We start from the raw sequence: 16094 nt of genomic DNA on the forward strand, positions 1-16094 counted from the left end.
CCCGGCCTCTCCTCGGAGTTTGGGACCAGCCGGGGGTGTGACCAGACACAAGCTGGCCTTCTGAGCGCAATCCCCGTGTGGGCCTGGGATGCGGACCCCCGGATGCTGCCCGGCCGAACGACTGCTCAGAGCACCCAGCAGCAGTCACACACGTGGGTGGAGGACCTCTGGAGGCCGTCAGGCTCCTGCCTGCGTGTGTGCTCTGAGAACATTCCACAACAGCCGCGCAGACATCCGTCCCCGGGTCCTCGGGCACGCTTCCACGTGGGAAACCATCTCTTGAAACGACACACCTGCGCCAGCAGAGACGTGCAGGTGGACGCCCAGGTGTGAGCTCACACTGGCTCTGGGGTTAGGGTCCCATGCTGCTGGGGTTCTTTACTTCAAACACAAGTGAGCTCACCAGGGCTGGGTGGCCGTGCCTCCTCGGGACGCCCTTGGAGAGAATCAGCACCCTGCAGCCACAAGCAAGACAGAGCCCCTGGTGTCCTGACACAGGGAGCCCCGGAGCACAGACGATGGGACGGGGTGGGGGCAGGCGAGGTGTCGGGGGCTGCCGTGATGTGCGGACGCCCATCAGTGTGTGAAGTGTCCTCCGAGGTGGGAAGGAAACTGGGTGCGTGGCTGTTTGTCCCGGGGAGAGCAAGGCCCCGGTGGGCAGGGTGGGAGCCCTCCCCCAGGGCAGGTGAGCTCTCAGAGGGACAGCCGCACCGCAGTGCGGCTCCTTTAAAGGAAGCCTCTGCAGGAAAGCCGAGGGTCCCCCGAGCGAGCCAGCGTTCCAACTGTCACCCTCACGGCCGCCACACCGGCCCCGTCCCAAGCACAGACAAGGCGAACGGCGAGCTTCTATTTCTGCAGCAGCTCTGCCAGAAACAGCCCGGCTGCTTGCATACGTGACCCCCTGATCCTTGCCGCACCCCGGGAGACAGGGACCTGCCCCCCCCCCCCCCCCGGAGGTGACGAAATGTACTGGCCGGGCCGTGTCCAGCCCTGAGGCTGGCTTCTTTGTGCTCCCAACCTGCTACCTGTGCAGGTGAAGGCAGGTGAGGCAGGTGGAACGTTGGTGGAAGAAACAGGCAGTTGTAAGAGGTGCAGCCGGTGTTGGGGCAGGGGGCAGAGCTGGGTCCCTCCTGCTTCACGGGGCCCCCCTCTCGGCACCATCAGAGGTGCTGGACAGGGGATGTCCCCTTGCCGGCTCTCTTCGGCTGTACATAGGGGTTCCGGCTGCCTCCGGCCGCCCCAGGCTTCTGAGAGCATGTGCTGGGCACACGGGGCTCCACGCCCTCTGGCCACCTCCGCCGTCCTGTCTGGTGCCGGCGCAGCCTCTGTCCTGGCAGCTAAGGTGGGCCTGGGACTCGCCACATCCTTACCGTGGACTTTGAAGCCCCATGTCCCCTCCCCATGTGCACGCGCACACACCTGTGACCTCCCCGCCCACACTCCTCCTCTTCCCCAGACACCAGCTCCTTCCTTTTTGCTTCCCTGGGGCCCTGCCCTCCCAGCAGGGCCTCCCCCAGACCACCTGCCACCCTTCCCTGTCCCTTCATTGTCTCCAGAGCACACAGTCCTCTCCCCAGATGACCTAGATGTCAGGACCTGAGGGCAGCCACCCCACTGTGTTCCTGACGTGTCCCTTGGGGACAAAGGACAGCATCGCTCGCTGGGGCCATGCCACGGAGGCCTCACTCCCGGCCACTAGGAGGGAGGGTTATGTGGCCCGTGCCCAGCAGATCCATGGCTCAAGTTGTGAATTGGTACAAAACAACATAAGCTGGAAATTCACGAACCCAAGCCCTCCCCTTGGAAGGGGGATCTTCGCCAAGAGCTGCATCTCCCTCTTGCTGGGGAGATTATGATCACACACAGGGAGAAAGCCCAACTCTCGGGGGACAGACTCTGTGGGGCCACCGCCAGCTGCACGCAGGTGTGAAATGTCCTGTGAGGGCGGCCCGGGCTTGCATCCCACAGCTCAGCAAGTCACAGAGCACCTCACCGTAAATCGGCCCCAGCTCCAGAGGACGGCAGCCTCTGCAGGTCAGTGGGGCCACAGCAGAAAGAAGATATTACAGCATCATTTCTGCAAATCAGCAGGTTTCACTGACCCATGCTGCGTCCTGGAAACCTCACAGATGTGACTCCGCAGCTGCCTGTCTGTCCTGCGGGAAGGGGTGGGAAGACCAGCACTCTCTGGCCGGGTGATTCTGGTGGGTCTCGCAGGTGAAGAAGGCCTGGGATGAATTCCAGGGGTGGGAACACACTAGTCACAGGGGGCCCCGTCAACATGCTAGTCACAGGGGGTCCCGCCACCAACATGCTAGTCACAGGGGGTCTCATCATCAACATGCTAGTCATAGGGGGTCTCCCCCCTGTCAACACGCTAGTCACAGGGGTCCCCCCATCAACATGCTAGTCACGGGGGTCTCCCCCCCACCAACACGCTAGTCACAGTGGGTCCCGCCATCAACATGCTAGTCACAGGAAGTCTCATCATCAACATGCTAGTCATAGGGAGTCTCCCCCCTGTCAACACGCTAGTCACAGGGGGTTCCACCCCCATCAACACGCAAGTCACAAGGGGTCCCGCCGTCAACATGCTAGTCATGGGGGTCTTCCCCCCACCAACATGCTAGTCACAGGGGGTCTCATCATCAACACGCTAGTCACAGGGGGTCCCGCCATCAACATGCTAGTCACAGGGGTTCCCCCCATCAACACACTAGTCACAGGGGGTCCTGCCATCAACACACTAGTCATGAGGAAGATTTCTGCAGGTTCACTGGGGAGCAATCTGTCCTGCTGTGGGAAACTACTGAGCACCTGCCTGACTTAGGCCCATCTGCAAGGAGAATCCATCCACCCGCCCTTGGGGACAGAGAACACATGACAGGAAGGGTGTGGGGTGCAGGGATCCTCTCTCCTGCTGGACTGGGCATTAGGGCCTCCATGTAGGGCCGGGGAAGGACCCTTCCCGGTAAGGAGCCTGGAAGGAAGAGGGTGTGTCTGAGCTCAGAATCACAGTGCTCCTGAGTTTCTCGTTTCCAAGCCCCACAAACGTCCAGGTTTTTTTGCTTAAGCTGGTCGGATTAGACTTCGTATCACTAGTGGGTTCTAACACTCACAGAATTTGGGATTTTCTGCAAAGCCAAACAGATGCACAGACTCCTGGGACTCTATAGAACAAAGAGCATCTTCTTCATGACTGTTCACAGTCAAAGGCTGGGAAGCAAAGAAAGTCCTGAAAAGTAGAAGCCAATCCTTCCCTCGCGCAGAAGACCATGAAGCAGAGGATAACAACAGGCTGGGTCTGCGAAGATTATGACTTAGCACTGTTTGCTCATCTAGCCAAAAAGGTATTTAATCTGATTAATCTGTATCTGAGTGTTAATATATTTTTTAAGATTTTATTTATTCATGAGAGACACAGAGAGGCAGAGACACAGGCAGAGGGAGAAGCAGGCTCCATGCAGGAGCCTGATATTGGACTCAATCCTGGGTCTCCAGGATTAGGCCCTGGGCTGAAGATTGCACTAAATCGCTGAGCCACCCGGGCTGCCCTAATGTTTATTATGTTTATTATTTTAAATAAAGATTTTGTTTCTAACAATTTTAATTATAACCTTCCTCATCCAAAAGAGGCCGGCCTAGCAGACCGGGCGGTCGGGCGGCCACCTCTGACCAGCAGCCTCACACAGTGAGAAGCCCACACGGAAGGGACGAGCTCCGAGGGGTGTCTGAGACCCACGTGGTCATCAGGAAAGCCTATTCAAGGACTAGGGGATAACTCAGAATGAACTGAAAGAAATCTTCAGAGAGAGAGAGAGCTTATTTTATGTTAGTAAAATTGTAAGAAGCTGCTGACTTCAAAAGAGGGCACTGGGCAACAAATTGATAAGCTGTTAAATAGTTTAATTAACTCAAGGATGGTGGATCCACATGCACGAGAAGGTTATCACAGAGCAACTCTATTAGGGGAAGATTCTAGGCCTGGCCAAGCCCTTACTTGGGCGTCTCACTTTGTCAGATGGAAAAACAGCCTACAGAGCAGTTACAGCCACAGAGGGGGACGTGAGTTCGAATCCTGATCCACCACGTCATCTGCCATGACCATCTCCCCGCCACCACCACCCCAAAGGTTTGTGCTGGTGGTGAGATCTGGACCAGGGGGATGGATGCTCTACATGGTCGCCGCAGTCCGGGTCCCGACCCTTGCGGTGAGCCTCACACATTCTGCTGGGAGCCAACACTTCCAGCCTTGACTGTGCACGCGGCCTACTTGGTGGGGCCAGCCCGCTCACCGTGAGCGGCCTTCTGCAGAAGGCAGAAACACAGGTGCCATTTCCCGGTACGTGGCATTAAATACCAACTCCTCTCTCCGGCCATGCTACCCCTGCCTGGAGCCCATGGTTCCCCAAGGACAGAAGGCCGGCCATCCTGCAGGACTCTAAGTGGGTAGGCCCTAGCTCACAGCGGTAGCCCCCTACCCAGAGCTCTATAAGTAAATATATATTTTTAAAGATTTTATTTACTTATTAGAGAGAGAAAGAGCACAAGCAGGGGGAGTAGCAGAGGGAGAGGGAGAAGCAGACTCTCTGCTGAGCAGGGAGCTAGATGTGCGACTCGATCCCAGGAGCTGGATGTGCGACTCGATCCCAGGACCCTGAGATCATGGCCTTAGCCGAAGGCAGACGCTTCACCGACTGAGCCACCCAGGCGCCCCCGTAAGTAAATATTTATGGGCTGAACCACCATCCTTAGGGAGAACTAAGAGACACCACCTCTGGTCATCCAGCCGTGCTCACTTGACTTCCTTTATCCACATCAAAATAAGCCTCTTACCAGTAAAGGTGTAGTCACGACATCAGAAAACCAATCTCTGTAAAGACTCAATAATACATTTGAAATCCCCGTTACAGTTTCCAACGTGAGCAGCCTTGACATTCACAGGAGGCCATCTCCGTATCTCCTCTCCACCCTGCTCTTAAAAGGCAGCGTCGCTCCTCACGGGCACCGTTGTCACAAGCAATGCATGTGTGCCACTGGGGTAGATGCTTTATGAGAAGCAGAGAGATGAAGTCCAGGTCCGTGGCTTCACGGATCTGAGACGATCAAGGGTCTGGGGAGCCACGGGATGGCCCGAGCGATGGAGGCAGAGACATCAGGCCAGGGCGTTCCAGGGGCTCCATTCCCGTTTGTTCCCAAGACGCTAGCTGCTTACACTTCACCCACCTGCTTCTCAATGTCTGCGATGCTCACTGTTACGAGTTTCCTTTGAACAGATTATTTTTGTTGATAAAATGAAAAGAGAATCAATAAACAGGCAAATGAACTATACTTTCTAGAACACTCTCTCCTCCCCTTTCCTTCACGTGCGCCATTCTTTTCTTGCAACCTTTTTTTTTTCTTTATTTATCTATTCATGAGAGAGAGAGAGACAGAGACAGAGACACAGGCAGCGGGAGAAGCAGGATCCATGCAGGGAGCCTGACGTGGGACTCGATCCCGGGTCTCCAGGATCATGCCCTGGGCTGAAGGCGGTGCTCAAATGCTGAGCTACCTGGGCTGCCCCTGCAACTGGTTTTTAACAGTGAATGTTTCCTATCATCGGTCTTTAAATAATCCTCTATATAAACTGCCTTTAAAAACTCCTCTCCAGGGATCCCTGGGTGGCGCAGCGGTTTGGCGCCTGCCTTTGGCCCAGGGCGCGATCCTGGAGATCCGGGATCGAATCCCACGTCGGGCTCCCGGTGCATGGAGCCTGCTTCTCCCCCTGCCTGTGTCTCTGCCTCTCTCTCTCTCTCTCTCTCTCTCTCTCTATCATAAATAAATAAAAATTAAAAAAAAAAAACTCCTCTCCAGGGGATCCCTGGGGGGCTCAGCAGTTTAGTGCCTGTGCCTCTGCCCCTCTCTGTGTCTCTCATGAATAAATACATAAAATCTTTTAAAAAAATTAAAATAAAAATTCCTCTCTTATCTTTTAAGCATCCCTTAAACGTGGTAGAAATCTTTCCCAAGCTTGTGTTTTTAAAACCACATAATTACATTTCTCCTCCCTCACTCCTAGCAAGTCACAACTTTATTGCTCACACTTTTTATTACAAGTTAGCTGTGGATAATGTTGTCGGACGATTTTTTTTTCTCGTCCTATGAACACAAAATGTCCTAATACGTGCACAAAAATCACCATCTCTGCTTTGACCTTGTTACCCACGCTTCCACAACTTTCTCCCGTTACACCACGTGGTAAAAGCAAAAAACAATTCAGATGAGCTTAATAGAAAGAGTCACATGTCACATCGCAGTTTAGAAGCGCATCCAGGGGGAAAGAGACCAACTGCTGTCACTGGAGTTTATCCCCGTGAGAAACACATTTCACGTGCCCTGCCTTTAGGCTGTTCATGCGACGTGTCATAATGAGGTTATTATCATTATTACACGCAATGTGCTCGACAAACAGTCGTGAGTGGCTATGAAACTGGGGAAAGACACAGAACTGAGTTGCCCGTGGGCTCTCTGGGGCCAACCACCAAAGGCCTTGGGATCCGCTACCTGAACACACTCACTTTTCAGATACCCACCAACCCAACAGCATGGCCAGGGACCCAAATTCTGGGAAATGCCTTTTCTGCCGCTGTGAACTTCCTCCGCGGTGCTCTCTTGTGCTGTCCCCCATCCACCTGCCCAGGACCCCTCATAGGACACGTGGGGCACATGGCCTCTGGGTCCTGCCGCCCCGGGTCTGCCTTTCACTTCAGTACAACTACCTGGGCATCGGTGTTGTCACCTGGAGCGCTTTCTCAACTACAGGGACTTGGTCTCACCTGTCTTACTTCACGCAACAAGTATGCATGTTTCAGAAACAATTGAGAGTGTTTTGCAATAGAGGTTTTATTACTCTTCAGGTATGGCAAGGCCAGCAGTCAGGAGTCAGCTGCCACTGGGAAGACGGCTCTTGACTCATGTCCCCAAGAGGCAGGGGCACAGTGTGACATGCAGGGGCTCACGGGGAAGCCTGGTCAGTCAGGGGGCAGCAGGGACAGGGGACCTTTACTGAGGTTTCCATAGGGAGGACAGGTGAGGTGGGGTCAGCAGGCTCAGGACTGGCTAGTCTAAGTCTTAGTGGGCTCTTGGGTGTCATGATGCCCTAGTTGTCTGGTACCTGCCCTGGGGTCATTAGGGTGGGGGAAGCTCCTTATCTGGTACCTGCCCTGGGGTGATGAGGGCAGGGGGATGCTGGTTGTCTGATACCTGCCCTGGGGTGATGGGGGTGGGGGGCTGGTTTTCTGGGTCCTGCCCTGGGGTTGATGGAGCCAGAGGGGCTGTTTGTCTGGTACCTGCCCTGGGGGTGATGAGGGTGGGGGGCTAGTGGCCCAGAGTGTGGGAGCCCCACAGAGGGGGGTCAGCTTGCATGTGAAAGGTACACCCTGAGTGAGGTGTCTCTAGGAACGGGCTCACCCTGAAGGGACAGTCTTCCCCAGGTGTCAAAGTGTCAAATACAGAAGGCAAACACCGGCAGGCTGAGGTCACTCTCCCAGTTCTCCGGGGGCGGCTGACCCCTGACATATTCTCCCTCACAGTATAAAGACAAGAGCTGGGAAGGAGCTCGGCAGGACCACCACTCCGTCGCGCTCCACCACACTCTCTGTGTGATCTTGGGCATTTCAGCTCCTCGGCCCCTCAGTGTCCTTGTCTAGAAGTGGTGGGTGGGCCGTGTGATGTCGAAGGCCCCTCCAGGGCCCAAATTTTACCAGCCCCTCCTCATGACCCGCAGCACAGAAAATCTGTATTCCTACAGCTGTCAAGGGACCCAAACTCCACTAAATCCTAACAAAACGGACGGTTCCCTCTGCACAAAGACCCGTGTGAGGGTCTGACATCCACGCGTGTGTCCCGGGGGCTTCAGACGTCCGTGGGGAGGTCAGATCCTCAGCGCACTGTCCGCCTGGACCACACGGGGCTGGCTTTGGATGGAAGTGCTTTTCTGCTCTGTATGTTGGTCTCCCCTCCTCAGTCTACAATTCAGGGCCTTATAAAAAACAATTCAGGGCCTTATTAAGAAATGCCCCCCACTTGCCACAGGCCACTGTCACTGCTTCTCACATGGTGCCCCCTCCTGGGAGGCCTGCGGGAGGCACATCTCTCTGGGCTCAGTGACAAAAAGGGATGTGTTCACCTGACCCACTGGTTTGGGGTTTGGTTTGTTGTAGCCTGGAGCGCGTGTGTTCCCCTCCTCGGGGAGCCAGCAGCCTCGGCATGATGTCCATGGTGCACGGTCTGTGTGCACCCCACGCCTCCGGACCTCAATCTGGGATACCAACCTCACACCACGCTTCAGATCCATGTCTTTACCTTAATTCCTTCCCCTACACGTGCACTTACTTGTTTTTAAATCTCCTATTAGTTATACTTGTTCACTTTATTGATGTCTTTGGGAAAAAGAGGGTTATCAATAAGGAAATGCTCCTAGAGATGCAGCGCTCGCTGAGATGGAGGGTCGGGTGAGGGACGCAAGTCCAGGGGTGCAACTTCTGCTTGTAGGTCGGTCTATGCTTCCACACGGTGGGCAGGCCCTATGTTTGCCTCACTGCCTTGTTTACTTAATCCCCAAAGTAGATGGAAACAGCTTGTATTCACCTTTTAAAATTCACCCTTAAAAATAGTCTTTCTGGGCAGCCCCAGTGGCCCAGCGGTTTAGTGCCGCCTTCGGCCTGGGCCTGATCCTGGAGACCTGGGATCGAGTCCCGCGTTGGGCTCCCTGCATGTGAGCCTGCTTCTCCCTCTGCCTGTGTCTCTGCCTCTCTCCCTCTCTGTGTGTGTGTGCCTCTCATGAATAAATAAAATAAAATATTAAAAAAATAGTATTTTGGAGTGATTTTAAAGTGAAACATAAGTTTATCTTAAAATTATATTTTTAGCATGAAGATCTACAAAGGACATTTTTATTAACCACAAATCTGCAGATAACAAGCATACACACACTTGGAGATATTTACTAAAACAGGAGAATCAGAACATTTCTTGTTTAACATAAAAAAATATAAGTAAATAAAAAAAATATATGAAGTTGGTGGGAAATCACAGATTTCCTCAAAAAAGTATTCAGACTCACAAATCCCATACCCATGTCAGGATGCTGGTGATTTTTAAAACCCTGTATTTCATAACCCTCCTCCCCTGAAAAAGGGATATGACTCAAAGTAATTTCTCTAGCAGATCCCACAGACAGAGTTGCTCTCATGCCTGACCTGCTTGGACGTAATCCGATGCACACTCACTGCCCGGACTATGATGCATCCTGAGTTATCCGACTTACAAACTGGCGAGAGCTGAGGTCAGCAGCAGTGGGGACCACGTGTTCCCTGGGTGGAGTCTCAGTCTGGGAAGATGAGAGTGCTCTGGAGATGGGCGGTGGTGGTTGCACAGCTAAGGACACGTACCCAATGACCCTGAACGGGACACTTGGAAATGTTTAACATGGTAAATGGAAATGGTTAGAATGGCAAATTTTTCTGTTATGACAATGGGATATTCCTCAGCCTTTAGAAACGACAAATACCCACCATTTGCTTCAACGTGGATGGAAATGGAGGGTATTATGCTGAGTGAAGTAAGTCAGTCGGAGAAGGACAAACATTATATGTTCTCATTCATTTGGGGAATATAAAAAATAGTGAAAGGGAATAAAGGGGAAAGGAGAGAAAATGAGTGGGAAATATCAGAAAGGGAGACAGAACATGAGACTCCTAACTCTGGGAAACGAACAAGGGGTGGTGGAAGGGGAGGAGGGCGGGGGGTGGGGGTGACTGGGTGACGGGCACTGAGGGGGGCACTTGACGGGATGAGCACTGGGTGTTTTGCTATATGTTGGCAAATTGAATACCAATAAAAAATAAAAATAAATTTCTGTTATGTGCATTTTACGATAGAAAAAGAAAAAAAGTTAAAGGCAATCGGCTCAATCAGAATCTCTTCTAAAATATCAGCTTTCAGTAACGGTTTCAATAAATGTCAACTTTGTCATATTTCGTTCCTTTTCCTTCTAAAAATACAGACCCGTGACTGAGTGACCCGTGATTGTGACCTCCTTGATTGTGCAAATGCACACGAGAGCAACCCACTGCGTCCCATGGGTGACGCAGTGACCCGTGACCTCCTTGATTGTACAAATGCACAGGAGAGCAACCCACTGCGTCCATCCGGGCTGGGGCACGCCCTCAGAGACAAGGCAAGTGCGAATGTGGACAGCTGGTGTCAATGCTGGGCTGCTCTCTGTGTGCCCCCCGCGACCTGTGACCTTAGCCGTGGCTGCCAAGATCGAGGACACTCATTGCCCAGCAGCATGTGTCAGAACCGCCCCCAGGGCCCCCAGGGCAAGTGCCCGGTCTCCCCCTTACCTTCCTAAGAGTTTGTGCAGCATCTTGTGCGGCAACCTGAGCATGATCTACCCCCGGGAGCCCAGGGGCTGCAGGGCGTCTGAGCCATTGTGCACCTGTCTCTGCCCTGTCAGCTCCCAGCAGCTGCCCCTGCTGCTCTTCCCGCCCTCTCTCCGCCTCCACCCTGCACCCTTCCAGCAGCTCGGACCCCCTGCAAGGAAGGGGGTGGAAGCTCTAGGTCCTGTGTGCTCGCACTCAGGCAGGCTGGGCCCCCAACTGCGAGGGGCAGGCTGTCCATTCTCCTGCTCTCAACGCAAGCTCACGGACTCTGCTGAGTCCTAACAGCCTGTAACACAACATCTGGCTGATTCCATCAAAGCAGGAGCTTCCCGGGGAACAAGTCAAATGTTCCAAACTGTCAGCCACACCGCAGGGGGCAGGTGGGGAGAGATGCTCCCTGCAGCAGCCCTACCAGCCCAGGAGCACTGTCCCACTAGGTGGGCACCCTAGCAGGAGGAAGGTGAATAAAAACAGTTGCTTCTTTCTTTAGGTAGCACCGGGTCTGCTAACGGACACAGATCATGCAAGGATTGTCTTACACTTTGAATAACCCACGCCACAGACACACACATGCACATGCATGCTCTCCCGTGCACACACTTTCTGTCTTCAACTAAATCTGCTTTGCCTCCCTGGTGAACACGGAGCACCCAAATTCCCTGCAGAACCACTGGTCCTTTGCAGCCGTCACTTGCAACGAGCCTTATCTGGGCCACACCAGTGGTGTGCAAGGTTTCACATGAAACTTATAAGCCAGGAGCAAGGTCAGGGTCAGGCCTATGACACTGGTTTCTTTTAAAGCTCCTGTGGGTGCATAAGTCAGCTCCTCCTCTGAAGACCTAAAGATGCTGCCCAGAAACCCTACCAACCAATAATCAGCTTTTAGGTGACAGATGCCAGAAGTCATTGTTACGGGTGTGGGTGTGGAAATAAGTTGGTATAAAAACATAGGGTATGGGAAGAAGGGATCAAAGAGAAAGAGGACACTGAAGATGAGAGAGAGAAATTGCCTTGACAGACGGTGGCACACGTGACAGAGGGATGGCTGGTCCAGCTCTTTCTCACACCGACACGTCAAAGGAGATGTCTTTTCTGGCCAAACGAAACCAGTCATACAATCGTCCGTTCCCCACCAGTTGCTGTCCCAGGAAATGTGCCCCAACCAAACACCTTTTCACTCATTCTATTGCCTCTGCAGCACAAAGGCTTAATAAATGTTCCCTTCCCGGATGGCAGAATGGACTCACGCACGTTGATCCCTGCACATGTCCTGTGTGCACATGGACACACACGCATGCAAACGTGCACACACACACACAGCTCACACAGAGTGGTTACCACGTCGGCCCTTCGGAGGCACATCCGCAGGCAGAATTTTTATTCATCTTATTTCCTGCTAGAAAGACTTTGCTAGGAACCTAGAATATAAGATTTTAAAAATATGTGCCATACACCTGCATGTTTTCCATGCATTTTTCCTATTCTGGACTGGTAATTAGCACATTCTGAGCAGAATGATCACACTCCTGAGCTTACGTACTTTGGGAATAAAGCATGGTTTGTTCGTAGGCTGAATTATGGCAGTAGAGAAAATGCCCGTTTTTAAACACCCCTCTATTCCATTTTGCTTACTGACAGCTGGAAGAAAATACTAACATCAGGAAATTCATAGAAACAAGTGCTGTCCCTGCTCTCACAAAAGTTCTTGTCTCTTCCTTCGTTTGGGTCCAGACAGTCCCTGCACCTGTCAGTCTTGAGTTCTCAAAGCAGCAGGAGCTGAAAAGACATTCTAGTGCCATTCTTTTCCCCTAAAATTAATCGGCATCTCACCCCTTTGAAAGTTCTGGATCTTAACACCTGCATGCAGTCTCTCTCAGAAAGCAGCAGTCGCTGTGGGGAGCAGCCTGCCTGCCACAGGGGGACTCAGCCCACCCTGCACACGTGGCTCTGCAGCCCACTCCTGGGGGCTTCCAGAACATGCCGAGAAACAAGTTCACGCCACCTCAAGTCCTACTCCCCAGTATTTCTGAGTGTTGGAGGACAGTATAAAAATTTTCCTTACAGCCTGGGCTCCTGTGATCCTTCCCTGATATTTCAATTATTTCAATAGTCCTTTGCTTTAGCAAAAGGATATCGTATTCAGGTTGGATGGAAACTTTGAATTTTTTTATTGAATTTTTGTTTGGTGGAAGGAGGGTTGTTGATGTTCCAGTTTTATCACAACTGCATGGGATACAAGCAGAACGTTTTTTTTTTTTCTCTATCTGTAACAGGGGCAACCCCTTGAAAAAGCAGCTTATCTCCCAAGGGACTGTTCACAGCATCGCTGACATCAGCATCGCCGGGCAGGTGGTTGGGGGGGTGCTCTTTGGAGGAAGAAGGGTGGGCTTGTTTGGGGTGACAAACTGTTTCCTTTATTATTCTCCAGGCAGGATAAAATTAAAGGCTTCAATATCTACTTCGAAGGGCGTAGCTATCTGGTCTCCTATAAAAGAAGAAATCCTGAGAGGTAAACAAGCAGCATCTAGGCAGCAGCACCAACAAGCTCAGCAGAGCTCCTGGCCGATGCGGGGGCCCACGCACCTGCTCCGACAGAGACCTGGAGTCTGCTCTGGCTGCAGAGCATGAGGGGCACAAGTGGACGGTTGCCCCCCACCCCTGGGAGGCTCAGGTTAACATGGGCCACAGAAAACTCAGAAAGGAGCCTAGCCAAAAATGTCATCTTTTCTGCATCACACATTTTGCCCAAATCGTTTGAAACACTGTGCTCACCGACCATCCTCGTTCCCTGTCTTCACCTGGTGACAGTGTGCGGGAGCACAGAGGGAGCAGGGCGGGCAGAGAGCGGAGGCAAGAGTCCGGACAACCCTGACCTGAAATCATCAGTCTGTTGTAACGATGTTCTGAGGTGTCCTAACTGCAATTCAACTGAAACTCCCGTAAGGATGAGAAAGTAGTCGCCCAAGACTTACTGCTTTTGGAAATGCATTAGAGATGGATGGGGTCTCCAGTCTCTATCTTCAGCGGTCATGGTGAAACCAGCGGCTTTGTACTGGAGACCTTTCCTTTCTGATGAAATTTAATTGCAGGTATATATGGAAGCATGTGGACTGAATGTTGTCATGGTGACTACGGCAAGAAATTGCCTTTCATGCCCTGGGAAATCTCCATGACAATCCCGGCATATTCATCTTCCAAACACTTTTGAAAGAGACATCATTTTGAAAACCAGCCATCACTGTGTATTGGGCAGTGCTTTAAAGGGACTGCGACTGGTGTCACATGGGGCATCCATCCTCTAGCAGCGGAATGAAGATGCTTGCACGATATGCCCAAGAAGTACACCACCACCACCACCACCACAATGGTTTCCTCGGGACCTCGGTGCGGGGTCTTCCCCTGTGAAACCTAGCTCAAATGTCCCATTTCTCTGAGTCCCCCAGAATCAGACGGACCAGCCCAGACCAAGACAACGCTATGTGTTTGCCATGTCTCTCCTCTCTCCGGGGCCAGGAAAGAAGGCAGGGTGTGATTTTTTCATTCGCCCTTTCTTACAAGAGCAGTTGTGGTGGGACTGAAGGCACCAGACTAGATCATAATGGGGCAGAGAGGGAAGGAGAGAAGTGGAGGCACACTCCCAGGAGGGGAGCCAGCCCACGACGAGCAGGTGCACGGGTCTGCATGGGCCCGTGTGGGAGCCATGAGTTTCCCAAAGCACAGGAGCTGAAATGCCAGCTTTTTCTCTGAAAAATGAAATGGGAACCCTTCATCATGAGTGGGCAGCTGCTAATAACGTGAGGGAAAGTGCTTGCAAAAGGAATCTGGAGACCAACAGCAACAAACATCTTTGCCTTTATAAACGTGTACAATGTTTACGTAACACACATTTGTATATTTATATGTGCACATCCATGAGTGTCTAAACACACATGAAAGAAAAACGAAGTACTTAAAAGATCTGACTGCGTATCTCTAATTCATGTCCACGCTGGCCCAGAAGGTAACGTGGCCTGGGTCAAGGTCATATTCCTTGGCCTAGTAGCTAAGTCAGGAGAGGATAGGATTCTACCCCTGGCTCCATGGGCTTCTGGTCCTTTCTTAATCCCACCCAGCTGCCATGCTGCTGGCCACCGACCCCAAGAGCACGATAAAGGGATAAAGAGTGGCCCCTGTGTACTGAGGAAGGAAAATATCCAAAAGGAAAACCATATAGAAGAATCACAGTATTGGACTAACAGTACACGTTTTGAGAAAGCAACGTGCACGACTCCTCAAGCGGAGAAACCAGGGGAAGCCATCGCGGGTGCCGACGTCTCTAGGCCAACAAAGCTGTGTTGCTGAAGCTGTGCTCCATGGGAAACTAAGGGCTGGGAGAAGCCCAGTGTTTCGGGGGCTGCCATTCCACAGGTGCCCCCTCCCCACCATGGCTGGGCTCCATCAAGCAGTGGATTCACAACTGGCGATGGCTGGCGACCGTCTGCTGCCATGAGCTCACCAACAGCGTATGCCCCGGCCGCTCCCTCCTCTGACATTCTCCATAGCCCTGGTGTTCACGCAGGCGGGCTCCTCGGTGCGCCCACAGCTCACGGGCAGGCTCAGAGACTTGAATAAGTTGCACCGTCGTAAAAAAAATAATAGCTTAATTTAACTTTTAGTAGATCATAAGGATAGCCATAATTTCCTATAGCTCTTTATAGTGTTTCTCCCCCAAGACCATAATTTAGAAGAGGATCCCTAAACTGGAGCATAGGATGTAAGATGTCAAGCTGGCATGTGCAAAAGCACTGAAAGAGCATCCTACTCGTTTGAAAGACAAGAGTTTGAGCCTCACCCCTCAGCTGCATGACTCAGCAAATTACTTCACTCCTCCTGACCTTCGCTTCCTCCTCTGTGAAATGCAGGAAGAGTAAAGGAAGAGTAGCCACGGAAGGTTGCCGGGACAGTGGCAGGTGCCTGGTGAGGAGTGGTCCTCCTGCTAAGGGAAGGAGGAGCTGGTGTCCTGCTCCTGTCCCGGCCCTGGCTCTGCCCTGACACCGTTGGGAACACCTGCTGCAGCAGAGCGCTTCCTGCTTCTCTGGGTTCGCCTGAGGTCAATATCTCAATGGCTAGGATTACAAGAGGAGGAAGTCACAAGGCGAATTACAAATTCAAACAGAAAGTTCCCTTTGGGTTGCTTGGGATGCATAATTATGACAGCAACCTCTTTTACGCTGCCTTAATAAATCCCAATGACTTGTCAGTTCATTGAATTCTTTTGTGCTATTTGTCACTAAGTGTCATGAACTGTCACCTTAAATTGGTGAAATCACCTAAGACATTAGAGTTTTCCATATGTCACTAAACCCAAGGCATCTGTAATATATCACCACCCAAAGATTGGAGTCATTTTAATACTTTTAGGATGAATTGAGCCTTAGCTAATTAAAATTTTTAATATAATTATTGCGTAAGTGGTATAGAATTCTTGAAATTTATAGAAAGTATGACAAAGAAAAAAAATCATCTGTGATCCTGGAACTTAATAAAAAGCTTTGAGACTTTTTCAGTGTTTTGTGGGTTTGTTTTTTTTTTCCTATAGATCTTATCTGGAAATGGGTGGGAAGTCGGGTATAGCTGAATATGCTAAAATGTGGGAGTCAACCTTTTTCCCTAAAGTTAATGTTT

The 16094-nt window shown here is 51.8% G+C and overlaps 1 protein-coding gene and 1 long non-coding RNA gene across 4 annotated transcripts in view; one reads left to right on the top strand and one right to left on the bottom strand.

The window, feature by feature from the left end:
• The window catches only part of RPS6KA2 (ribosomal protein S6 kinase A2), a 345143-nt gene that overhangs the window by 275173 nt on the left and 53876 nt on the right, over positions 1-16094 (bottom strand). The window lies entirely within an intron of this gene.
• On the top strand, positions 9193-10470 carry LOC119870768. 2 transcript variants are annotated; one of them, XR_005353793.1, is made up of 2 exons: positions 9193-9328; positions 10049-10470. It is a non-coding gene; the product is annotated as an uncharacterized LOC119870768 (long non-coding RNA). The 2 variants fall into 2 exon arrangements; XR_005353794.1 differs by having other exon boundaries at positions 9221-9474.

Source organism: Canis lupus, chromosome 1 (assembly GCF_011100685.1).
Source record: "Canis lupus familiaris isolate Mischka breed German Shepherd chromosome 1, alternate assembly UU_Cfam_GSD_1.0, whole genome shotgun sequence".
NCBI lineage: Eukaryota > Metazoa > Chordata > Mammalia > Carnivora > Canidae > Canis > Canis lupus.